This window comes from Erpetoichthys calabaricus, chromosome 1 (assembly GCF_900747795.2).
Source record: "Erpetoichthys calabaricus chromosome 1, fErpCal1.3, whole genome shotgun sequence".
In the NCBI taxonomy this organism is placed as follows: Eukaryota; Metazoa; Chordata; class Cladistia; order Polypteriformes; family Polypteridae; genus Erpetoichthys; species Erpetoichthys calabaricus.
This window is the reverse complement of record NC_041394.2, coordinates 263,802,261-263,829,486: the sequence shown is the minus strand read 5'-3', so window position 1 is coordinate 263,829,486 and position 27,226 is coordinate 263,802,261. Positions and strand designations below refer to the sequence as shown.

The window sequence follows — 27,226 nt, the reverse complement described above, 5'->3', positions numbered from 1 at the left end:
TCCTCTAGATAGAATATGACTGGGGTGCAGAAGATCACAGGTTGAAAAACAATTTTGTAACTCTAAGTGTAACGGAGGTTAATTAGCATTTCATTTATGATAATCAAGTCTATATATGTATTTTGTTTAATTTTTATTACATTGTAATGGCTAATAAAAGCCTTTGGCTTTCCAAAGGAAAAACAAGTGAGATCAGGTGCACTCTCAGTTCTGTGATGGCCGCAGTGAGGTGAGAGTTTTCATTTCTTTTAAGTTTTCTTTTCATATAATGTTTTAGTTTCAGTTTTATTATTTAAATGTAAATATATTCTGTAGCATTGACACTTACTTACCTTGTTAATGAAAAGGAAACCCAAGCCACCAAGTGAAAAATGAAAAGAGGCGGGTGAACTTCTGTGGGGTGGCTTTACAGTACATTTAATCCACAATCCTCTTATATTTGTAAAGTTATGTTGTCAATTAAGGGTTAAATTAGTGGAGTACATGTTCACTATACCAAAATAAAAAAAATTCTAAATTCAGACTTGCAATACTCATCACCCTGTTAAGTTGTGGTGTGTTAGAAAGTAGTGTTTACAAAGTTAAGCATTCAAGATCTGGTAGGATATGCTAGAAAAAGCAAGATTGTTTTGATATGGCCCCACCATGTGCAAGGAGCTGCAGAGACTACAGCTCTTTTATAGCCGAAATCCATCTCTGTCCATTTTTTTAACTATTGAAAAGTATTCCATCCACCTTAGAAAAGATGCCTCGTTACATTTGGTGACCACTGTGGTAGCTTTTTTTTTTCTTTCTCTTTTTTGGTGTTGGCACACATGGACAAAGTGGCCTCTTTGGCTTCCACATATGGTACTAATGTTTGGGTTAATGTCCTTCCTGGTTTTTCCAAATATGTTTATCCTTTTCGTTTTAGTTATAATTGCAATATTCTTATGGCAATATTCTTATGGCATGGAGGTAGCTACATTGCAACAATTTCTACATCAGTAACAGAGATCAAAGTGACCTAGGACTGCTATGCAGACAAAGTTCCACCATGGCAATACATAACTTAGCTGCTGGGGCTAGGAGGCACTGCGAGTGGTGCGAGAGAAAGCAGAAGCCTGGTAAGTGGTCGGAAGGCCTAGCTGTCCTGCTCTCCCATCAGTGCTACTGGCCAACATATGTTCTCTAGAAAATGAAATGGACTATCTGAGGCTCCAATTCAACACCCAGTCTGGATTTAGAAATTGTTGCGTGTTTATTGATGATACAACCATAGTAGACCTCAACAACAACATTGATGACACATCCTAAAAGAGCAGGTTGAACATCTGGTGAAGTGGCATAACGGAAATAATCTCTCTCTAAATGTTGATAAGATAAAACAAATGCTTGCTGATTTCAGGAGAGCATTGCCTGACTATTCCTCACTGCTCATCAATGGTTCTGCTGTGGAGAGAGTCAATAGCAACAAGATTCTTAATGTGGATATTTCTGATGACCTGTCCTGAACTATCAACACCAACTCTGTTGCCAAGAAAGCAGCTTTTTTTGTGGAGTCTGAAGTGAATTGGCTTGCCACAACCCATTCTTACCAGCTTTTACAGAGGAATGGTGGAGAGCATCCTGACAATCTGCATCACTGCGTGGTTTGGATACAGCAAAGCCCATGAGTGCAAGATTCTGCATAAAGTAGTGAGGACAGCTAATGCATCCAGGAGCCTCTTGAACCTGGAAATGTCGATAGTCATTAAACAAGGTGAGCCAGACAAATGAGGACACACACAGTCAACAAGGGATTGTTGCAAAAGACTTCAGTTCTTTTATTAAAATCCAAACAAAAAGTGTTCAAAAACCAGTGCAGTGTAAAAAGAGATCCTCAGTAAATATTAAGTGAATATGCAATATTTAGTGAAAATGAAATACAATCTCTCAAGATTTTAATAGAAAAGTATGTGAAGGTGTTTAGCAAAAGGCTGGAGGACCGAGGATATACAAACGCTCCACCTGTTAAACAATGAACTTACTGGGTGACATCTAACCAATAGGATGAAATACAACAGCAGGTTAAAGTATTAGAAGCTGATGTTATTAAGGAAAGCTTCAGTCATTGGGTTGCGCCAGTGGTAGTAGTGTATAAAAAACACGGGTCATGGTGTTTCTGCCTTGATTACCATAAGCCCAATGTGGTCACAATTAAAGACTTATACTCCTTACCCAGAGCTAATGATGTTTTAAATGCCTTAGTAGGTTCAGAATAGTTCTCCACCCTGGACATGCTGCAAAGTTATTGGCAGGTAGAAGTGGATAAATCTGACAAGAAGAAAATTGCATTTACAACAGGATGTGGACTATATCATTTCAGAGTGGTGACCATGGGACTTACCAATCCTCTAGCAACATTTCAGACATTGATGGAAATGGTACTGTGTGGTCTTCCTTGGGAGACTTGTTTAGTTTACTTGGATGATGTTTTAACTTTCAGTCATTCCTTTGATGACCACCTGAAACAGATCATGTTGCATTTTGGGGTCATGTTATGTCTGACCCAAAAATATCCAGAGTGAGAGACTGGCCTACACCTGGTTCACAGGCTCAGGTGCGTGCATTTCTTGGGTTCTGCTCTTATTATAGGAAGCTCATACAAAACTTTGCATACTATGCTGCACCACCCCATGCCCTTACTGCAAAGCACACTGTGTTTACATTGACACCTGTTTATCAGGAAGCGTTTTGGTATTTGAAGAATTCCTTGTATAAACATCCTGTTTCATTGCCTGATTTTTTTAAAGCTGCTTTACATGGATGGATGCTTCTCGGACTGTAAGGTTTGTGCTAACAAAGAATGGGAAAAAGTGGTCTACATATGACAGAGAGCTGTGGGCCATTGTCTGGGCTGTATGACAGGCCCTTCACTACCTTTATAAACTGACATTCTCTATTATAATGGACCACAAACCTCTACTTGGCTTGTGGCAAATACCCATTGATAGGGACGGAACAGGCCAACGTGGTTGATGGGCCCTTGAGCTTGACACCTTTGACTGGGTTGTAATACACCAAGAAGATAATGCTCATCAGAATGCTGATACAGCCAGTCACTTGCACATCTACCAATTTAGAGAATGCACGTGCCTTGCCCTTACCTGTTATTGAGTCCTCTCACCATAACACAAAGGCTGAAATACATGTATATCAGTCTGTTTGTGGATGTAGTTACCATCTTCCATTGAGCGCTCCTGGCTCTTTAATAACTTTGCCACTTGGGTTACAGTCTGACTCATTTTCAGAGTTCTCTTGTATTCTAGTTATTAATCACACATTGTCTATGAACACCAGCAAAGCGATCCCATGCTTTCAGAGGTTATATAACTGTTGGCCACCAGCCTATTTACTGGCAGATCAAGCAAGCAGCACCTGAAATAAAGAAATTGTGCCAAGATTTCAATCGCTTCACAATCCATAAAAACCTGTTCTGCCATAAAAAACACCTTTCTTCTGCAAGAGAGCATATATACCAAGTAGTCTCCACCCCCCAACACTTGTAACAGAAGCTCTGGAATTTGTTTGTGGAAACAAAATATCTTGGCATTTTGCCATTGACAAAGCCTTATACAGAACAAGTTGCATTTGTTACAGGCCTTATATGGCCTGTGACATTTGAAAGTGGTGTGAGCAGTGAAGTTATGCAGCATGCTGTTCATCTGTCCCTCACCACTGTACACTCCTGCAAACAGTGACTTCTATAAAACTCTTTGAAATTGTAGCAACAGACATTTCGGAACTGTCACCACATGTAGTAATACAGTAGGTGCTGTATGTTTTAGTCAAACAAGACTATTTCACAAAGTTTATCAACCTCTATATGCTTTACAAGATCAATGTGCTACTACAGTTTGTGACTCGTGAGTCCCTGTCTTGCACCCCAAAACACTAAGCTGAGTCTCAGTACTTTAGCAAAACCAGCTTTATTCAGCTTCAAACAGGAACAGCACGGTTATTTATTGTAGCGGGATCTACCATTCTCCTATACACAAACACAGCATTAAGGCAGGGTCGTGGCTAGGTTAGTGGCCAAGTAATACTGTTCCCTGCATTTATAATATTCCTTGCATCACCCATCGACAGCAGGCGCTCATAGCGCAACTACGATGTTTCAGATTTGTTTTTCGCGGGGAGCTGCTACAGTGCTGGGAGCCTGCGGTTGCCCCAGTGCGCTATGGAATGCTCTTCGGTGTGTTGTCCCGTTGTGGTGGGGGAGGTCTCAAAAGAGTTCAGAAACATAACAAGTTCCTCAATGATTTTTTGAGAACTTTATCACTCAACATCGTATTCCAGAACTTTTACTCACAGATCAGGGTCGACAGATTGAATCAGACTTGATTCAGTATCTTTTTAAATTACTAGGTGTCAAAAGAGTCAAAACTAGTCCTTACCATTCCCAGGAAGATGGCCTAGTAGAGTGACTTAAGCAGACTCTCATTGAGCAGTTGAAACAAGCCCTACTGCAACATTTAGGAGAATAGGATGCATTTCTGAACCAGGTGGCATTTACATACAACACCAGCACACATTTTAGCACTAGCTACACACCTTTCTTACTTTCTTATGGTAGAGAGGCTTGAGTGTCTGTGAACTTTTAGTTTAGCTTCAGGGACGATATTACGCAACTCAAATAATAAATTCCAAGCAGCTTTTAAAATTGTTGCTAGGAATAATTGGTTGTCTCTAGAACAACAGAAATAGTTTTATGATTGCTGCACGATTGTAATTCTACACGTCAGAAACTGTCCCCTCATTGGAAAGGACCATTTAAAATTTTGGAGCGCGTGGTTTCTTCTATGGATGATTTGGGTGTCATCATTCATGCAAGATGCCTTTTAACACTTATCAAGTTGCACATTGTTCGTTATAATTGTCTGAAGACATACTCTTCTAGCACTGCTTCAGCCAATATGCCAATCATTCTGTGACCTAATAATGGAAAGTTACTTGACTTCATTGTCTGGCTCACTGCCCTATGTACAAGCTACTTAGAAACCATAGAAAGCAGAGGTTCATTTGGGTAATGAGAACTTGACTCATTTTGAGCAATAACCAAATTGTCCAGTTGGAATCTGGGACAAATAAGTAAGTGTTTTCTCCTGTTCAATATGCTCCACTTGTGCCAACCCTACCAAAGCATTCTGAAGATTTTATGATAGTTCGAAAATATAACATTGTTAAATTGTTTCTGTATTTTTTAGGTTGCAAATTTTCAATGATAGAAATGAGGATTTTAAGGGTTAAATTGGAGAAATAAGTGTTAATTTTACTAGAATGAAAAAATATCTCCATTCAGACTTACAATGTTCATTATCCTGTTAAGCTTCAGTGTGTCACAAAGTATTGTTCATTAAGTTTAGCATTCAAGATCTGGAAGGATATATGAAAGGAAGCAAGATTGTTACTCTTTTTGATTTGGCCCTGCCATGTGTCTCTAGTTACTGAGAATACAGCTCTTTTGAAACAGAAATCTGCCTCCATCCAGTCTTTTTTCCTGAAAATTATTCAGTCCATCTTAGAAAAGATCCCTTGTTACATTACAAATTTATGAACTTGCAGGCTGCTGAAAATCTCCACAATGCTGTGACTTGGGGTGCAGGCAGAGTTGTGGAGTCTGCTTGTTGCAACCTCAAATGTAGCATGTCTGTGCTAGGATGGAAGAGACTTGTAATACTGTAGATTAATTTAAATAAAAACATTTTGATAATCCATTAAAATGAAGTGGGGCTCAAAAACAAACAGACTTGGCTGGGCAAAAAATCATTTCAAACCAGTCATGATGTAATCCCAGTCATACCACCTGCACTTCAGAACATGCAATCCACCTGAAGCTAAACATATTGGCCCTGGCCAGTATTTGGATAGAAGAACATCTTGTAAAAGCTTGAGTTTCTGCTGGAAGGGATGTTGGTGAGAACACCAGGGGGTGCTTTCCCTTTGATTTGAATGCAGATCCTAATGCCCCGGTACAATGACAGGGGCACTGTGCAATACAAATTGGCACCGTCCTTTGGATGTGATGTAAAACCAACATCCTGACTCTCTGTTGTCAGATTCCTGGGCATCTTTCGAAAGGAGTATGGTGTTTCCTGATGTCCTGGTTAAACAGCCCACCAAGGCCTGGTCACATTGGCCCCTTAATTATCAATTGTCCCTTAATGGTTATCTGTTTCAGCCCTTCAAAACCTAATTGCTAATGTGTGGTGAGCGTACTGGTACAAGAATGGCTTGATGCTATACATTGGTACTACACTTTGACGGTGCTTGAAGTGGTTCCCCTCTGTTTAGGTAAAGCACTATGAGTATGTTAGAAAAGTGCTGTATAAAAGTAATTTAATAATTTGTTTGAAATTGCAATAGAAGCCAATGGGAACAGTATGGGTCATAAGTCTACTAGTCTTTGCTTTATCGCCTGTGGTTTATTATTCTGTTTTTTTATCAGCTGTTGTGTTGTCATTCTTTTTTATTATGATTAAATTTCCATAGCCAACATTAAAAATATAATTTCTATACAAATGAATATTCTGCTTCATTCTCCCCGCCTCTATCTACAATGGCAAGCTTTTTTCTCCAAACCATAGCCTTTATCCACAATCCTGAGATACCACCAATTCTGTGTGTAGCTTAAATCCATTTGACTCCATATCATTCAACCCTGCAGGGTTTTTTTCTTGGCTAACTGTAGAACTGTGTTTGGGTTCTCCTGAGGGTCTGTACTGCATTGTGGTTAAAGACCTGTGGCTAGAGTTTCTATATGACCCTGAAGCCATCCTGGTCTGATTTTTCTTTTATGTTACTGCTATGTTGAATGTGTATCAAATTATTTTAATGCACCTCGTACTGAAATAATCAATCCTTTTGTTTAGAGTCTCCCTGTTCAATGAGCACTACAGATAGCAGGAGAATTAGCCTATACAAATGTAACAGTGCCCAGGATGAGTGCAGGAAGACTGATATTCCTGTCCAGGGAAATCACACATGGTCTGACCATCTTGGTATATTACCTTAACTCAGGTTCACCAGCAGTGGTTGCCATGGACAAGCTAGTAAAAAGCAGGGACATGCAGTCAGGGGAGGCACCTCACCTGTCATCATGAAAAGTAAAAAAATAATAATGATAACATAAAATAAATTTGTCCACTGGTCTATGCTATAAATTTGTTTTCTGTATAATTCCAATAATTTTGACCACTTTTATAGTTAAAATCACTGAATTTGCGCACTGTGTGCTTAAATACAGAGGAGAAAGGCGAGGTGAGGCAGCGACTACGCTGTCCTTCACACACTGGGTTGATGCGTGCAATTGGCGCGTGCCTGTAGCTGTCTCTCTGTATGTCACCAATATGTTTGCACACATGTTTATTATACACTCTGACTTCCACAGTCTGGCTAATATCTTTAATGAATGTGTGTGACATATCTAGTCTTGCTGAGTGGACATAAAACTGCAGTGAAAAGACACAAGGTAAGGCAGACAGTACAATGGCGCACTGAAGAGGGCGGATGTGAGCCCAACAGGTGCTTGTTGCTGCTGTTCTTTTACGTGGAGGCACCAATACGTTTGCGGTATTAGAAAGTGAAGTTCACCGCAGCGGTCTGTTTATTTTAATTTTTTGTTCCGACTGACTGCCAAAATGGAAGATGAAAACTTTAAAAACCAAAGGAAAATAAGGACTTTAACAAGAAAGTGACAGAGATTTTCGTGGAGAAGGATAAATATGCACATGGACTTCATTTACAAATAAAGGAAAGATCATAAACAGTTTTCAATTTTATAAAAAATGGGATCAGACTAAGAAAATAACAATCTAATATTTAAAAATTTAATTTTGACCTTAAATAAAATATTCTTTTGTTTTTCTTCTTATCCTTTTGTTGAATAATCTATATTAAAATTGATTAAAACATCAGAATTAAAAGCTTTTAAAAACAACTAAATATTTCAATAAAGGTCAAAATTGAAATCTGTTTTTTTTTACACCACTCTATACTTTCATTTGTATTGAATGAGTATGAATTATGGAATTGCAACAGTAAATTTAGAACACATGGAGGGTGCAGAGCAAATGCACTCCCTCCGCTCACTCTCACCACAATAAATGTAACATTCTTTCTTAGCCAAATATGTGCCTTACCTATGTGTGTGTAAAGAATGTTGATGACATATGAAACATAACCAGTAGTCAATGTGCAAGCTGCCAAATGAATAGTGAATAAGCTACTCTTTTTGGTTCATATATTTGTATATCTAACTTTGAAGGAGTCAGTGCCTCACCAGCCATAAACCTCACCTCACGTCACTGGTAAAAGGCAAGTAAAGGTTTCTATGACATTAATAGCTTCACATGAGCTACAGTTGTGCAAAAAATATACAGTAGTTACTGTATTATAAATATACTCGCAATGCTGAAAACAGTATTTATGTATTAAGGGGGTTCAATATCCATCCATCCATTTTCCAACCCGCTGAATCCGAACACAGGGTCACGGGGGTCTGCTGGAGCCAATCCCAGCCAACACAGGGCACAAGGCAGGAAACAATCCTGGGCAGGGTGCCAACCCACCGCAGGACACACACAAACACCAAGCACACACTAGGGCCAATTTAGAATCGCCAATCCACCTAACCTGCATGTCTTTGGACTGTGGGAGGAAACCGGAGCGCCCGGAGGAAACACACGCAGACACGGGGAGAACATGCAAACTCCACGCAGGGAGGACCCGGGAATCGAACCCAGGTCCCCAGATCTCCCAACTGCGAGGCAGCAGCGCTACCCACTGCGCCACCGTGCCGCCGGGGTTCAATATGTTAGAGTATAAGTTGCATTGAAACGGAGATATTGAACTGCTTACAATTACACCATGTAAAAAGTTTTATTTATAAAAATAAATATATTATTTCTGTTTAACTAAAGTTGATTGTTTAGGTTTGTTGCTGCTTTAGTAAGCTATGAATCTGTTTAATCATGAATTGAAATTGCAAGAATTAATACTATCTTGTTAATTAAGACAGAGCACTGATACTATAACTATGTTGCTCCAGTCATAAATACCCTCTCAAATAATATCAGGAGAATGTTCCCCTAATGCTTAGCTGTGATGCTACACTATTTGTGTGTGCATTATGCTGCTTTCAGAATGTGACATAATTTAATTGCACGAACACTTCTTAAACAGGCATTTACTTGTTGTATCCTTATGCCCAGTTTCTTTGTTATGGTCTAATGGACAGATATGGTTATTTTCATGAGGTGCTGGTGCGCTCATTGGTTATTTATAATTTGCTTTTATTTACAAGTGCCTTTAACTGAGTATCTTAAGGCAAAAATAAACAGCAGAGCATGAGATGAAAGCAGTGAAAAGAGAAACGACTTCCACTTAATGCATTTCTTTATGTCAGGGTAGTGATAACCCATTAAACTTTCCATAGTATGAATGGTCATTATGAAAAAAAATGATCTTGTAAATATTTTATTTTCATTATATGCTTTTGCTGTGATAATACATTACATCATATTCAGCTACAGCACTTTCTTTTTATTACTGAAATTTTAGACTGTCACTTTGTTGGTTAATTCCTAAACTGCTACAACTCCTTATTTATCATTTGGCACTTTATTCTACCTCCTTATTCTACCTCATTTTGACTGCTCCAGACTGTATGTTGTTAGCTATTACATAGTATTTTGTACTCTGTATTTGAAGCTGCCACTTGGTGCACTTCCTAAATTTGCAAAGTTATAGCTGACAGGTGGCTTACCTGTCTGCTTCGACCGCCCTTGGCACTCTCTTTGTATTTGTTGTATGTGGATAACAAAATACATATGTTTATAAATTATGGAATAACAATTACAATTGAGTAATTAATTATAGCAGTACATTGTGTTACACAGTAAGTACAAGGTAATGACACCTAGTTACTATGTAATTATGCAGGTAATTACATGGCAAGTACAGCAAATTTAGGGACACAATGTAAAGTGATATCAACTTTGTTAAAAAATTGTTTTCATGCACTGTAGATGAACTCAGTAGAAAACCTTATATGCAAAATGACAGCTGTCAAATTTTCAATTAAAGTTTGACTGATTAAAGGAAAAAATTCAAAACATAGAACAAATATGACAGAAGGATCCATTGCCATCTCTTTGTATATGGGTTTGTACTGGATTTCAACATAAGAAAACATTTACATTTTTAAGCCAAAATCCAAACAAACAGTACAGCAGCCTCTGTAGTTTCAAACTGTAATTATTATTGTTTACTTGAAGGAGACAGAGTCCTTCATCAATTGCAACGTGCCTGGTATTCTCTGTCTCTGCACTGAGATTCAAACTTATGAAAGTAAGTCAACATATTTTTATTACTACACGTTCACTACGCTAATTATATTTGGAAATGAATAAGGTTGCTGATATATAGTTTGCTATTAAATAGTTATTGACTACACTGATCTCAGCCTATTATACTATTTATTTACTAAAACACATCTTAAATGAGTGTAAAACTTTAAAATATTATTGCAACCAAAAGGTGTGATCTGTGTGTGTAAAATAAATCAATCCAATGTCTGATAATTATATTCTGAAATCCGAAATTATTTGTCCATAATAAAAATCTAACTTCTTCTAACCATCTGCTCAAATGCCTTCAAATTCATAAAAGCTGTCGAGAGAATTTTTAAAATAGAAAATAGTTGCCTAAAGCAATTACACTAAATTGGCAGTTAAAAGTGTGTGTAATTTTTAAAATCAATTGTCAACATGTCATCATTAGCAATGAGTCCAGATGTACATTTCAATCTCTGTAAGCAAATGTCTTGAAAACAATTAACAGGTGTTTAGTGTTTGCACTGCAGTTCTGATGTGCTGCACAGTTAAAATTACAGCACTACTGCAAAGGCTGCCAGCAGGAGAAATGAGCTGAGTGTAAGCAGCACATCTTGCATCCAAGTGAGTCCCCTTTAACCCCACCAGCAAAAATGTCAGTCAAACCTCCAAATCAGTGACGTTTCACATTTAGAGCTTGCACAGAGATCAATACCAGACCATGCTCTTGTCTATTGATCATTGCAAGGTCTAAATTCTTTTCTCTTAAAAAATGTTGTTCATCTTTACAAACCCTCCGCCTGCAGCAAGGGACCCGTGAGAATGTGCATTTATACGGCTCATTCACTGGTGACAATTATGTACAAAATGCTGGATTCTTTTCCAAACATAGAACAGGAGCACTTACTAATAAATGTCCCACAAATAGCGATACCACGATAAAGTTGGACAATGCACCTCATTCAGTTTTGGCAAATCAACACGCAGCCTTCCTCTTTATCACAACCACCGGAAATGCCATTTCGCACCCCCAAGGGTGCAGACACCCCAGGTTAGGAACCCCTGCCTTAGAATACAAAACCATCCAAAAATGAAAAACATTAACCAGGACTAAAATTTTCCAATTCCTGATGATAAATTGTGACATATGTGGTAAATTAATTTAATGAATTGCAAATAAGCTGTTACATGTAGGAAATAAAATAATGTAATGTAAGGGGGTCTTGTTGGGTTTAATTTGCATTGCCAATGACAAATGTGCTCTGAGATTTTCAAGGTAAGGTTGCTCTACTCACTTATCATGGTCCCAAAAAGTGGTGATGTGTTGCCTAAGTAAGAATTTCACTGTTCTCTGTACTCAGGATGATTATGACCCTACAAACCTATTGTGTGGTACCTCTCTTTACAAAGTGGATTACATGTTTCTTCCAGCTGGTTATTAAGCTCAGTTGATGATCTATTTAGCCCTGCAGACATTCATTCAAATTAAAGGCAATGGATATTTGTACTGTATATATCCATAAAAACCTACATTATGAAATATGATACATATATCCAACCTATACTGCAGGAGAAATATAAAAGGATGCAATCACCAAAGCTCCTCAGGATTGGAGACATATTGTACATATCAAAACCTCACTCTTTTTAAACTGGAACTTAAGACTGCTATAATAAGCAATATCCAAAATGTAGACCTACATTCTATAACAAAAACATATTTGTACTTAGAAGTCCATCTATCCATCCATCATTTATCAAAACTACTTAATTCATTTCAACATGTGAATGAACACTAGCACAGAGGCTCACAAAAGCATCAATACAGCAACACATGGAGGTTTAATAAATATTAACAGAAGAGGATGTGATCATGGCAACCTAGGGAAGGGTGTACTGTTTCCATGGTTATCAAGAGAATTAGATTATCTTGAGATGTCATTTTCTTTATTATCCTGATTACTTTCATCATTTGTGTCTTTATGTGTGCATTTTCAGACAGGAAGCAGGCATCATTCTGAAGACCAGCAGCTGAGAACCGTTTTGAGACTTCTAAAACATTTTCATCTGACATCTTGTTGGTTATTAAATGGGTTTTTGACTGAAGCCCAAACCTTTGTCATTCTCCATTAATTTTTTGTATCATTTAAAACAGATAATGTGCAGACTCCATACAGCCAGTCATGGAGGTATGAGATGGTTGTGCCCTTAACATAACTGTTAGTTTATCAAGAGATTTGAAATGCATTGTATTATTGTGGCAGAGTGGCTAGTGTTGCTGATTCATTGGTCCAACATTGTTGCTTCAAATCCTGCTCACAGTTGTTGTCTGTGTGGAGTTCTCCACTTCTCTGCTGTTGGGTTCCTTCCACATTCTTAAATTTGCACATGCTAGGCTAACTGCTGATTTCAAATTGGACCTGTGTGGATGTGTTTAAAAGTGTGCCCTGCAATTGACTGGTGTTTAGTCAATGGTTGGTTTCTGCCTCATGCAAGATATTGCCAGGATAGGACCATGAACTGGATTAAGTTGGTATGAGAATCTTTATTTTATGTCTGATTTTTCTAGTCAATTTTTATTCAGTTCATCATGAAATGCATATACTTCTTACCATTGCTTAATATTCTGCATTCAGATCTGAAAGTATTATAAGACAGATAATTGATATGTTGAAAACAAAAATTGTACTAAGAAGTGTGATGGCACATTTTAACTGTAATTGGAGAAATTGACTGGAGGTGGCAGTGGATGATAAAGCAGAATTTAAAATTCACTTTATTGAAATTCAAGGGTGAAGAATATCATATTACTAAATGTGCAGTAGAAGAAATAAATATTTTTAAAAGCAGGAAAATGAAGGTATCCAATCAGAGGTTGTGTCACTTAATATTAATCTATACTATTTACTGCGAATAGTTCTAAATAATATTCTTCATATTAACAGCTATTTTAATGTTAAGTAAAAGCAAGAATAAAGATAAATAGAGAAAAGGTAAGCTAAAAATTGGCATGCAATGTTTCTTTTTGATATAAAAAATAAAAAGGTATCCTAATCTGTGACATTTTGCATAATAAATAACAGACACTAATGTAGCATAGTTATTTTTTAAGCTAACTTGTCCCTGTTAAAGGTCACTGAGGAGTTCTGAATAACAGCTAATTAAAATTTACTTCATGTAAAACAATGTTTTATGACTAGAATATTGTAGCCTTATATATAGTGTCTATGAAAGATACTGTGCATTAGGCTACTTAGAAGGCGCTTGGGAGTTTTTATATTTTCTGGTTATACAACATTGAATCACAGTGCATGTAATTGTGCTTTTTGACACTGATCAACAAAAAATCACTTTTGAATGTGAAGGTGAACGCAGATCTCTGAAAAGTGGTGAAAATTAATTACAAATATAAAACACAAGCCCTGTCTGAGTGTTCGTCTTGCCTTGTGATCGATGACTCCTGGGGTAGACTCCAGCTACCCTTTAACCAAGCCCTGGATAATCACGTTAGGAAAATAAATGGATGGATGGATACAAAACAGAAAATAATTGATTGCAATTATTCCAAGGGTTTGAAAAATTTTATAGGCACTGTAAAACTAGTTGCAAACAAATATGTCCAGATGCTTTCCTCACTTCTCTCACTATCAATGGAGCAATTTAATTTTATTTTGTAATTTCTGGAAAACATTACTTTTTGGCAGTATGCACAAATTTACCTGTTGCACCTTTTAATATTGACAATAATATAATACAATAATATTTGCTGCAACACAGAATCTCAAATATCATTGAAGCTGTGAATAACAACACTGCTAATATACTGTATAATGCTCTAGCAGTTGAGTATTGGAAAGTTTATGCTTGTGAAGTTAATATAAATCTTTATGCTTTTGCATGAGGAACAGTGAGAAAATATAAAATGATAAGACATGATTATTGTCAGGATTGTTTGAAGAATAAATGTACATGTTTCAATGCTTTTGCAGCACTTTGTTGATGATATCATCTTGTTTTCATCACATTCATTTGTTTCCAAGGATGCATTCCAATTGCAACACGTGCATCAATTGATGGCGATGATTACTCAAAAGGACTCTCACAAACCCAAAAACTTTATTTAATTAATTAATAGATAGATAGATAGATAGATAGATAGATAGATAGATAGATAGATAGATAGATAGATAGATAGATAGATAGATAGATAGATAGATAGATAGATAGATACTTTATTAATCCCAATGGGAAATTCACATTCTCAAGCAGCAGCATACTGATACAATAAATAATATTAAATTAAAGAAAGATAATAATGCAGGTGAAAAACAGTATGTATGTTAATACTGTATGTTAATTCTGGCTGTTCTACTCATCTAAAACGGGCTGAAATCTAAGAAATCAACATAGACCTCATTTTGCAGTGCAGTGTGTCCATCTGGTTGCTGTGTTACATGCCCTCTTGGTATGGGATTCATAATAGCTGTGCTAATGTTTGTGTTATTCCATCTGTTGGATGGAAGAGACACAGCAACTGAAAGGTAACATAGACTGGCACAAAGACAATTGTCCTTTTTAAGGCGGATACTTTAATTTATTCAACTAAAAAAAAACAATCTTTTATAATTGAATCCTAATAAAATAAAAAGTACAGTAATTATGTAAATTAACATAAGACAGGTTCAGGGAATACTGTAAATTATATGGCTCCCAATTACACAAACTAATCCACAAAACATAATTGTACAAAAAAGAAAAAGTATTTTACAAAAAAAAAAGAAGGAAGGAGTTTCTGAATATAAAAAATTAAAACTGAATTCTCTTCCTTATGACTTTTGGTATTAATTATTTGATTCCTCAATGACAGCTTCTATGATGGAATTCATTATGGCTCCTCAGAAAATTGCATTATTATATATTTTTTTAAAAATGTCTAACATTGTTTAAGACTTTCAGAATTCTGCTAGTGATATCATCTCAGATCTACTTTGGAATTGATTGTTTTTTTGGGGCAGCCATTGTGCAAAGTTTTGTTTATTGTTTTTATACTTGTTACCAGTCACATGACACAGAAATCACATCATTCTCTTCCTATATAAGATGGTGGTGTGCAGAAACTTGTTACTGTAATGCTGCATTCATTTCTGAAATGGAAAACAAATTTTTAAAAACTTTTTGAATAATTAAACTGGTTAGGGGAAAAGAAAACAAGTGGATATTAAGCCTTTGTGCAGCATTATTTTTGACTTTGATTTTTGGTTAGTGTTTTGGCATTGACAATCAGTTTGGATGACTTTTTGGTTCTCGAGCACAAGCCTAATTTTGACTATGATTGTGTGATTTTAGTCTTTTATAACTGCTTGCAGTCTACAGCATCAATTATTTTATGTCTATTCACAGCCATTTTTGGTTTTCTCAGAACAACAAGGTTGACTCAATTGAAAACCACAGCCTGTTTAATTATTTAGTCTTAAGTGTTTATGTTATCAATATGACACCCATGACATAGAATAAATAAAACAAAAAAATGACACACTTTTTATTATGGAAAGGTGGATGTGTTTGTCACTAATTTATCTAAATAAAGAGATTGGCAACAAGGTGGTCTGAAACTAAATTTTGCTTTTTCAATATGTGTCAAGATAATCTGTGACTTTTGACTAATTTTTCTTAGTTTGGCTTTTAATAGAATATTTTTGTAATTGTGTTTTTCAGCAATAAGACATAATTCTGTCCTAATGCTTTTCGTGTAGTTAGATGAAATAGCCTTTATGCTAATTTGGCTTTAAATACTGTGACCATAATGGAGGAGCTGCTGAGCCTTATTATTATTATTATTAGCCCCAAATCCCAGATACAATTGGACCTGACACAATTCCAAGTTCAAATAAAAATTCTTTAATTTGTAACACACTACCTTTTTCAGTAGACATAGCCACAAAACATGACTACAAGCAATGCTTGTTTTTTCCCCCTCCTGCTCCACCAGGTGAATGTCATTCACCTCTTCCTGACTCTGGCTCACTGATCAAGGTATGTTGGACTCAGGAATACTTCCAATGCCATAGCATTGCACTGCGGAAGCACTTCTAGGTCTTCTGCTGCTAGCGCCCTCTGGTGGCACATAGGGACCCCAACTGGGCTACTCTTCAGAATTACAGGTCCCATGCAACCCTTCTGGTGTCCAATCTGGGACCAGGCCAGAGACCTTCTGCCACCTATTGTACTGAGGGAGGAATTGCCTTTGGTAGATGAACTCCTTCAGTCCATCCATTAGTCTTTGTCCCCCACTGGAATTAGAACTAGACATCATGCTAACTAGGGTGTATGTCCATCCATGCTGTCCTTCCTTTATGGCCTCCCAGCCATGTAAGGTATTGCTCATCATCTCAGACGAGATGCCTGTCCATTTATTATGGCATCTGCTATGCATATGTGCCCATGTCATCAACCTGATTTTATGATCTCATTTTGTTACGCCTTCTCTTTGATGATTTAATTCTCTTACTCCTGTAGTTTATAATAACCTTCACCAATTAGATTTCTCAGAATGCCATTAGCTATTCACAGAGTGTTTGCTTGGAGCAGCCAGTGGCAGGCAGTCACATTTGATTCCTCTGTCTCATTTTTTCTTCTGTCCCACCCATTTGGTTAAATTGCCAGGCAAAACTAATCATACAGCAGTTATGTGATGAGCAATGTAAGATAAATAGAAAGAGAGCACTGCTAATAAGTAATGCTGTTGCATTGTGTCAGAAGACCTCTGTGAAAGTTCTCTAGTCTAGTAATACCGAAGTTGAACTGAGATTTTAAGTGTTTCTGTCCTTATACCTGTTCCTTGGATTTTGTCTTAATCCTAGTGCCAAGTGTTCTGTTTGCCTATGTATGTTTTGACCTGCTTTTGGATTTTTCCTTTTAATTTTGGACATTAGTAAATATATTATAATATTTTTAATTACCTAGCTTTGTCATTTTTTTCTTCTTTCTGCATCTGCTCATTTCAAACTGTGCTGCCACCAGGCTGAGCCACAGAGCCACCAGCCAGACTGACTTTGAAAGGTCATAGGACACTGTTAATCATCTCTCATGGTGGTGTCACTCTCCATTAGTCAAACTCAAGCCAATTTGTTTTTTTCATTTAACAAGGTGCAACAGCCCCCTACATCAATTTAAATAGTCAAACACAACTTTTGTCCAACTAAGTATTTAACAATTAACAGTATCACAGTGAAAGAACCTAAAAATTAATTCAACCACAGTAAAAATAACAGCAGCAACTGAAGCAGATACATGAAAGTCTTATCTAGATGTTTAAAAATGGAATACAACTGGAAAGTAAATGTCCTAAGAATAGAAAAAAAATGAGAGAACAGTTTTCCTTATTCATATTTATATGTTAACCATTGTGACAGGCAGCCATGGTCATTTCCTGGCAGAGATGACAACAGAATGGAAGGACGGGGGGGAGAAAGCATCGATGAGGCAATACCTCCTCTGGGACACTAGAGGGCTGCCCTCTTGGGCGGCTATGGCACCATGGATTCCCGCAGGGCACACTGGGAGCTGGAGTTTAGTACAGCCCTGCTGGGTTCCATGGAGGCCGCCAGGGGAAGCTGCAGTGCCCTATAATGGACTTCTACCACACCTGGGAGTGATTCCAGGTCTGATTAATGAGCCACCTGGAACATTCCCAGAACCTATAAAAGGAGCCAGTCACCACCACTTAATGGCCTGAGTCAGGAGGAAGTGGACGAAGCTCGTGAGGAGGAGTGGAGGCGGAAGGACTGGGAAAGAGAAGGGACTGTGGTGCTGTATGGACTGCGCTGTACTTTGGGGAGGCAAAAAAGACATGCTTCCCCGGCTGTAAATAAATCATGTGCTGTGTGGTGAAACTTGTGTCCTGCCTGTTTGTGTCAGGTTAGGGCGACTGTTCCTGCCCTGGGCTTCACACCATATACAGATGGAAATAGTGGAATGCCATAGATTACCATCCTGAGGTAGTCATGCCAGGCCCTGGAGAAGTGGTGGGCTTTCATACAATCAGTTTCTTTATTATGAGCTAACAGGCATTGTGCATTTTGCCAAATGCTTTATATAATTAGATTTCCTGCCTTACATTCAGAATGATTCCCCAGTGTAAAATGTAGCAAACAAGAAGCATTGTCATGACTGTTATTGCATAGGGCCATGTTTACTCTCAGAGATTTTGTTTTTTAATTGTTTTTTGGCTAATGTTTGGTTGTTCTACAAAAGCAGTGAACAGAGGTGAATGGCATGAAAAGAGCAGCTCCTCTGTAGAGCACCGTTTAATTGCTCTGTGACTAGAGGACATACCCTCCCTTTTACTGCTTATTTTGTCCTGCATTTGACAGGCTGCTACCCAGATGCCTTTCTTCCTCTCCTCCAGAGGGCAGGAAAGAACCATATACAATCCATATATTCTCTTAAAAAGATGAATAGCATTAAAATATATATATACAGTGGTACCTCATGCTTCGAATTTAATTAGTTTCAGGAGGTTGTTCGAACTCTGAATTTAATTGAATTTTCCCCATTAGAAATAATGGAAAGTGAATGAACCCATTCCCAGACCCTAAACGCTGCCCATTTTGATAAACTTACACAGCAAATACACATCATTTAAGGTAAAAATAACACAATTAAATGCCCTAAATAATAAATTAAAACATGAAAACAATACATAAAATATGTAAATACTGTATAACAAAATGAAAATTGCATTTACTTTAACTTAGAAAGGAATGGTGATGTCCCATATGGCGGGTAGAAAGAAAAAGAATGGTTACTGTTTGGAAGAGAAGTCACTTTCCATAAACACACCATAGACTTTGGTACCTTAAACATGGCCGCCAGATCCACCACACGTGCTCCACTTCCATACTTTGTGCTAAGTTCCTTTTTCACCTCAATTGTCAGTACTACAACCTTCCACTTAGGCTTTTTTTGCTTGCACGCTCTTCTTGGATGCCATGGTTAATAGATAGGGGTTATATATGTAAACACACCAAAAATAAAGCGAAAAGACATGAAAACACACAAGCATAACGTAAGAGATGCTTTCACAGCGAGAGCAAGAGATGACTTGGATGCACAGCAGATCACTGCATAAAAGCCATCTGTTGCTGCATATTTTCACTATGCAGGCAATTTGAATGTAGAAGCATAGTTCAAACTCTGAATTAAATTTCTTTCAAATTTAGCATTCAAACTCGAACACTCGAAGTATGAGGCGCTACTATATATGAGTATTCATAGGTCTGAATTGCAATCTGATTATATGGAGGGTTATCTTGCAGGTAACGCATGTGGCAGGTAACGCATGTGGTTGGTTGTCCTGTTAGCAAACATCTGCCATTTCCTATCAGATTTCGATTCAGACCTATGAATGTAATACTCCAATCTTCACCCTGTTAAGTAAGCGAACCAGCCACTGTGGTGCAACCTCAAAAGTTTTGTCTCAGGCACTGAGGTTTGATACCTGAAAGGAGAAGGAATGGTGTGTACACCTGATAAGCCACAATTAGGGCAAAATATGTGTTGTGTACTCTTTGTATAGTTTGGCATGTACTGTATCACATATCTATGATCTGCTTCTCCCAACTGAGAGGATGTGGTGGATGTTTCCTGACTGGCTGACCAACCGCACGTGTTACCTGGGTATTAACCATCCATATAAGCAGATTGTGATTCAGACCTATGAATGTAATACTTCGATCTTCACCCTTTCAATTAAGTGAACCAGCCACCATGGTGCAACGTCAGAGCCTTCACCTCCTGCACAGACATCTGAGCTTTGATCCCTGTAAGAGGAGGCAAAGGTGTGTACACCTGATGAGCTTCAATTATGGCAAAACACGTGTTGTGTACTCTTTGTATTATTTGTCAGGTACTGTATCACATATCTCATAAAATCAGACACCAGAGTCATAAAAAAGGTTTGGGGCAGCCACCTGTATAATATTCCCTGGCTGTAAATGGTTAAATTGCTAGCACTGATGAGCTCAGAACAGAGTCCAAAACAGAACTGACTAGGTTAGTCAAATATGGTGGCTTTAAAGGCCAGAAAAGGAAGTGAAGTCATCAAGGGCAGAAGTAGAAGGGTCCTCTTCCATAGGCTCAGACCTGGACGTGATGTCATCAAAAGAGCTGAAACAGGAAGTCTCTTTGGTCATTGGTTCTTCACCGGAAGTGACGTCACTAAGGCCAGGTGGACTTTCCCGTGAACGGTCTGTAGGAAAGTGACAAAAAAGGTCAGTGCACTCTGCCACCCCATGGTCTGGTGTAGAATTACTCTCACTTAGACCCTTTAGCTGCCTCCCATGTGCACGTGTGTGACACATATATATATATATAAAATTGAAATGCAGAGCCGTAGGTTTCATTTGGCAGGTGTGCTCGCCCCCCCTTATCTATCAGCCGCTACGCGAGTTTCTCTCCCGTTTGTCTTTTCTCTGTGGTATCACTTTGGCAATGGAGTCACTTTCTTTCAGCTTCATGCTATAGCCTCGTCCATCTTTCTTCTTCCGACTTGTTAACTTGGGGCCGCCTTGACAGCTCTTTCAGCTTCATGCTGTAGCCTTGCATTTTCGGTTTGCCTTGCACTTCTGGGCTAAACAGACAAACACACAGAATTCCACGCATAGACGTTTATATATAAGATATATATATTAAACATATGAACATTAATATATATATATATTAAACAGTGTCCAGTGGAACAATCAAAAGAAAACCAGCTTGTGCTCCTCGCATTTTCACTTCAGCACAATTCAGCATTGAGTTTTCTGGTTTTTGAATGGGTCACAAGATGATCTCCTTTTCTGTGTGCCCCATTTATATCAGCCTGGCCTTGGAAAGTGTGGCATTCCCAATGCCCCTAGGATGTGGGGCTAGTTGTGTTCTCTAGGTGATTACTACACACTGTACAGGAAACCACAGATACAGTTAGCAGCAGTGCCCCTTTCTGCCTATATATATATATATATATATATATATATATATATACACACACACACACACACATGGGGGGGGGAGTATGCAGTAAAAACTGAATCTGTGAAATGCAACATTGTTTTTTTCATGCAAATGAGAAAATACATGTACATTAAATTCCACAAATATATTTGTAATTCACATAATTTTATGGAAGGCTGTGAAATTAACTTAAATTTCTTATATACATATCTGTGCAGGCATGGCAGCTCAGTAGCAGCATTGTTGATAAGTAAACCGGGGTTCACATTCTGGATGTTCCCTGTGTGAAGTTTGCATGTCCACTGTAGAGTACACTCACGAAGACACCATCACTCATTTTCTGTACATCTGGCCAATTTATCTATTAATCAATGTTCGGAATGAAGGAGGTAATGCCAAAGAAAGCACACACAGGCATATGCAGACTCCAAATAAGCATTGCTTGGGTCAGGAGTTGAATGAAGGACTCTGGACCCATGTGTTTGAAGTGTGAACTACTGTGTCATTTATGAAATGAATGTTTAACATGTCACAGGGTAAAAACATTAGCATTAAGTAAATATTAGGAAATGTGAAACATTATTTCAGGTTTTAAATGATGATATCAGTCAGACATGGGCTATTTAAACAAATACTGTTGTGTTCAAATACAAGAAATGAGACAACATCCAGGTGGATAAGGAATTGCTACATTATTTGCATTACATTTTTTCAAACCTTCATAATCCAATTCATGTTTATGGGAGCCTGGGGCCAATCCTATCTGCATTGATGAAGTGCCAGTCCCTCACAGTCCCCCTTTTATTTATCATTCTCAACTAAGTATATAAATAGAACTTCATTTTACCCCAGGGGAAAATTTGGCTTAGATAGATAGATAGATAGATAGATAGATAGATAGATAGATAGATAGATAGATAGATAGATAGATAGATAGATAGATAGATAGATAGATAGATAGATAGATAGATAGATACCAAAATGGTTGAAAAGGAAAAAAAATTAATAAGAAAGAAAACTTCTGACTTGTCAGTCCCAGCCACAGTGGGGCATTATGCAGATATATTGCTGTTGGTATATAGGAGCCCCAGTAGTTTTTCTTGACACACTTCTGCTGAATAATTCATTGGATACTTCTTCTTCTTCTCTCAGTTCATCATTTTCCATATGTTCCTGTCCTCTGCATGTCCCCTCTCACCACAATCATAAACCACCCCTTAGTCCTTCCTCTTTTCATCTTGCCTGGCAGCACTATCCTTAACATCCTCTTCCCAGTATACCCAGCATCTCTCCTCTGCACATGTCCAAACCAACGCAATCTCGCCTCTCTGACTTTGTCTCCCAACTGTCCAACCTGAGCTGACCCTCTAGTTTACTCATTTCTAATCCTGTCCATCCTTGTCACACCCAATGCAATTCTTAACATCTTTAACTCTGCCACTTCCAGCTGTTTTTTGGTCATTACCACCATCTCCAAACTATATAATATAGCTGGTCTCACTACTGCCTTGCAGACTTTACCTTTCACTCTTGTTGGTGCTCATGTACAATACAATACAACACAATTTATTTTTGTATAGCCCAAAATCACACAAAAAGTGCCACAATGGGCTTTAACAGGCCCTGCCTCTTGACAGCCCCCCAGCCTTGACTCTCTAAGAAGACAAGGAAAAACTCCCAAAAAAACCTTGTAGGGAAAAATGGAAGAAACCTTGGGAAAGGCAGTTCAAAGAGAGACCCCTTTCCAGGTAGGTTGGGCGTGCAGTGGGTGTCAAAAGAAGGGGCACACAAATGTGTAACAAATCACTCCTGATGCTCTTCTTCACCCACTCCACCCTGCCTGCACTCTCTTCTTTACCTTTCTTTCTCACTCCCCGTTACTGGGCACTGTTGATCCCAAATATTTAAACTCCTCTTCCTTTGCCAACTCTTCTCCCTGATCCTTAACCATTGCTCTGACCTCCATCTCATTCACACACATGTATTCTGTCTTGTTCCTACTCACCTTCATTGCTCTCTTCTCTACAGCATATCTCCACTTCTCCAGGGTCTCCTCAACCTGCTCCCTATGCTCTCTACAGATTACAATGTCATCAGCAAACATCATAGTCCACGGGGACTCCTGTCTAATCTCGTCTGTCAACCTGCCCATCACCATTGCAAATAAGAAAGGGCTCAGAGCCCATGCCTGATGTAATTCCACCTCTACCTTGAATGCATCCGTCACTCCTACCGCAAACATCACCATTGTCACACTTCCCATTGTACATATACTGTAAAACTCTTACATACTTTTCTGCCACTCCTGACTTAATCATACAATACCAAAACTCCTCTCGAGGCACCCTGGCATATGCTTTCTCTAAGTCCACAAAGATACAATGCATCTCCTTCTGGCCTTCTCTATACTTTTCCATCAACACCTTCAGAGCAAACATTGCATCTGTGGTGCTCTTTCCTGGCATGAAACCATACTGCTGCTCGCTAATCATTACCTTCCTTCTTAACCTATCTTCCACTACCCTTCCCCATACCTTCATGTTGTGGCTCATCAATTTTATCCCCCTGTAGTTACTACAGCTCTGCACATCCCCCTTATTCTTAAAAATCAGTGCCAGTACACTTCTTCCCCACTCCTCAGGTATCCTCTCACTTTTTAAGATTCCATTAAACAATCTGGTTAAAAACTCCACTGCCATCTCTCCTAAACACCTCCATGCTTTCATAGGTATCTTTATCACCCTAATCTGTTGCACATCTTTCCCAGCTCGGTCCCTCTGTCTAGCCAATTGGTACAAGTCCTTAGTGTCCATTCTCTCATACAACTCGTCATACGCCTTTTTTTTACCCTTCACCATCTCTATTTTCACCTTCTGCTTGATCTCCTTCTACTTCTGTCTACTTTCTGCATCTCTCTCTGACTATCCCACTACTTCTTCACCAATCTCTTCTTCTGTATACTCTCCTGTACTTTCCCATTCCATCAGCAGGTCTCCTTTTCCTCCTTCCGCTGTCATTCATTGGCTAAAATAATTAATTGGGTAAAATTAGTTAAATTGGCTAAAATAATCCATTGGCTAAAAGTACACAATGTCAGTGTGTCAGAGAATCTTAGTCTAAACACATGTTTTAATAAAAAAACAACAATGGGTGGAGTTTAAGGGGAGGCCAATGGGCCTTAATAAACAGATTCATGGTTTCTTCCCACGGGACAAAGACATGCAGTTTAGTTGAACTAATGATTATAAAGTAGCCTGTGTGTGCTAAACCTGTCCAGATGTTGTTCCTGCCTGTGCCCACTGCTTGACGGAACAAATTATTAACAGAAAATGCCCCAGCTTTAAAATCAGGTAATTAAGTCCACAAACACATCAGAATGTTACTCCTTACATATATTTCCTAACGTGTTAAGATAATAAAGTGCCTATTTTGCTACAATTAAAATAAGTGAACAAACAAACTCAAACAAGCAGCATTTTCTGTAATTTAAATATCATTAACGGTATTTGTGTACTTTTGTGTAATTTTGAAACTTTAAATGTGCTACTATTAGGGAGACTTTATATTATAACTTTAAATTACAAATGATTTACAATATTTGACATTGGATGTGATGTAAATATGTAGCACTAGAGTTGTGATGCATTTATCTATTATGGCTTATCTGGTTACCAAGCCTAAATGTCAAACTCTGCCAATGAAAATAATATATATGTTAATCTTAAGAACAGACATATTTTTCTAAACAATTCTATAAATTCTTTAAGTTAAAGTAACTAGACATGTGTTAGGCTATAGAAGTAACACTTTATGGACCTTCTGAGCTTTTTATATATTTGTTTTGCATTTTCACTAATCATTACTTGTCAATATTAAATGTATTTCCCCTCAAAAGCCTTGTGGCTGCATTAGTCTGGTTTCCAAAGTTTCTGCAGCTTCTTCTTTATAATGGAGTTCAGGCAATGAGTGCAACTCGTTGGCATGTATGCAAATAATTCCACAGCTCAAATGTCTTTGTTTAAACGTTTTAGTAAAAAATCAAAGCAAAGCAGTTTACACCAAAACAAAGAGAAAAATCAATAATAAAAAAGAAAAGTTCTTTTAGGAATTTTTTTCTGTCCAAGCTTTGTATATCTTGTTATGTTTCTTTGAGTTTCTCTTATTCCATATAACATACAGTTTTACGCTCATACTGTATGTCACACTTGCAGATGTGATGCATGAACATTTTGAAAACTGTATGCTTTTGTTACCACCCTGAAAACAAGGAAAATCGTACTGTTATGTTTCTAGCTAAATAAAAACTGACTAAAATACTATTACGGGAGTTCAGATAAAGCAGACCACTAAGGAAGTTCCATTAAATATTACGGTTAGGGGTTAAATAGAATCATCCATCATCTATGTAGTTATTAGAAATGCACATTCTAAAAAAAAATTAAACAGTCACTCATGTGAATTTGTTATTAACATTAAACATTCTACCATTGGCTATTACAAGCATTAATAAACTTAATTATATGTTTAAAAATGTTGCAGCAGAGCAGATGGTGTTGCTGCCTCACAGCTGTAAAGCCCTGGATTCAAATTCTGGCCTGGAACTGGAATGGAGTGTCCCCAGCCCAGGGTTGGCTCCTGCCTCAGTCCCAGTCCTGCTGGTACATACCCCTGCTTCCATGACCGTGAACTACATAGTTGGAAACAGCAAAAGTCAGTGAACTGACTTGAAGTTTAGGAATATTATTTAAACTATCTATCTATCTATCTATCTATCTATCTATCTATCTATCTATCTATCTATCTATCTATCTATCTATCTATCTATCTATCTATCTATCTATCTATCTATCTATCTATCTATCTATCTATCTATCTATCTATCTATCTATCTATCTAATGATATGTATAATGATTGTAACAACACAATCAAAGCTTTTCCTTCCATGTACAGTTTTACAGAAAGCATTTATTTTAGAAATAATATTACATTTTCTAGTTTTAAATGTATATTCTTTTCATGAGTTTAAACCTGTGTATTGAAAGCGTGTTTGCTGTCCAAAGCTCCTTGCAATGGTGCATACTTTCAGAGGCACTATACACAATAAAGATTAGTTGGCTGACTAACTGTGCCCATAGACTGAAGCATGTCACCTACATGGTGTATCCTAGAGTGTGAAAGTGGATTGGCAGGATTAAAATGTTCTCCAAACACCCATTAGTGACAAATAATACTTAGACGCACACTCCAGATGCCTCTTTAACGTAAGGGTAAAGTTTCCTATTGTTAGACCCTGTTCACATTTGTGTTTAATCCAGTCTTAAAGTCAAGTGTGAACGCAGAAGCACCTTGGGCCAGCCTTGAATCTTCCTTTAACTGCTGCCGTGTTTCATGGTTATGTCACAGACAGATAAGTTCTTTCATTCTTCCTAGATTATGTGTATCCTGGCCTATCTGTGCTCATGTATTATGTACAAAACTGTGTCATTACCACACTTCCTTCAGATCACCAGTGCACGTTATTATCAAAGCATATTTTTCTTACGAGCTGAACTGCTTTTTAACCGAGTTAAAACCTCTGAGGCCTTGCTCAGCAGGATCACTTTCAAACGTAGCCAGGCACATAAATTTTTGTACTGAAAACAGTCTGATGCCTGGAGATTAACCAGGCCCCTCCGATGATGTCATATGTTTAACCACCCTGCCCAACCCATTGTTGAGCTCTGCCCCATTGTTTGGGAACATTTTGTTCTCTGCTATTCAGAGATTAGATTTAATATGAGCACTTTCACACACACACATTGACACTTGCAGTCTTTTGTATGGCTTTGGTAAAGGCGGCCCCTCTCCCTCCCCCTCTCAAAATAACTTACTCATT

The 27,226-nt window shown here is 37.9% G+C and overlaps 1 protein-coding gene across 4 annotated transcripts in view; it reads right to left on the bottom strand.

The window, feature by feature from the left end:
• si:dkey-5i3.5 (uncharacterized protein LOC565091 homolog) overlaps positions 1-26,964 on the bottom strand; it is a 103,224-nt gene extending 76,260 nt beyond the window's left edge. For 2 of the 4 annotated variants that reach the window (XM_051930375.1, XM_051930382.1), the window contains exon 1: positions 26,894-26,961. The gene's annotated coding sequence lies outside the window, so the exon portion shown is untranslated. Of the gene's footprint in view, positions 1-26,893 lie in introns of all 4 variants that reach the window. The other 2 variants (XM_051930388.1, XM_051930384.1) reach the window with 2 other exon arrangements.
• Between the last annotated feature and the right edge of the window lie 262 nt (positions 26,965-27,226).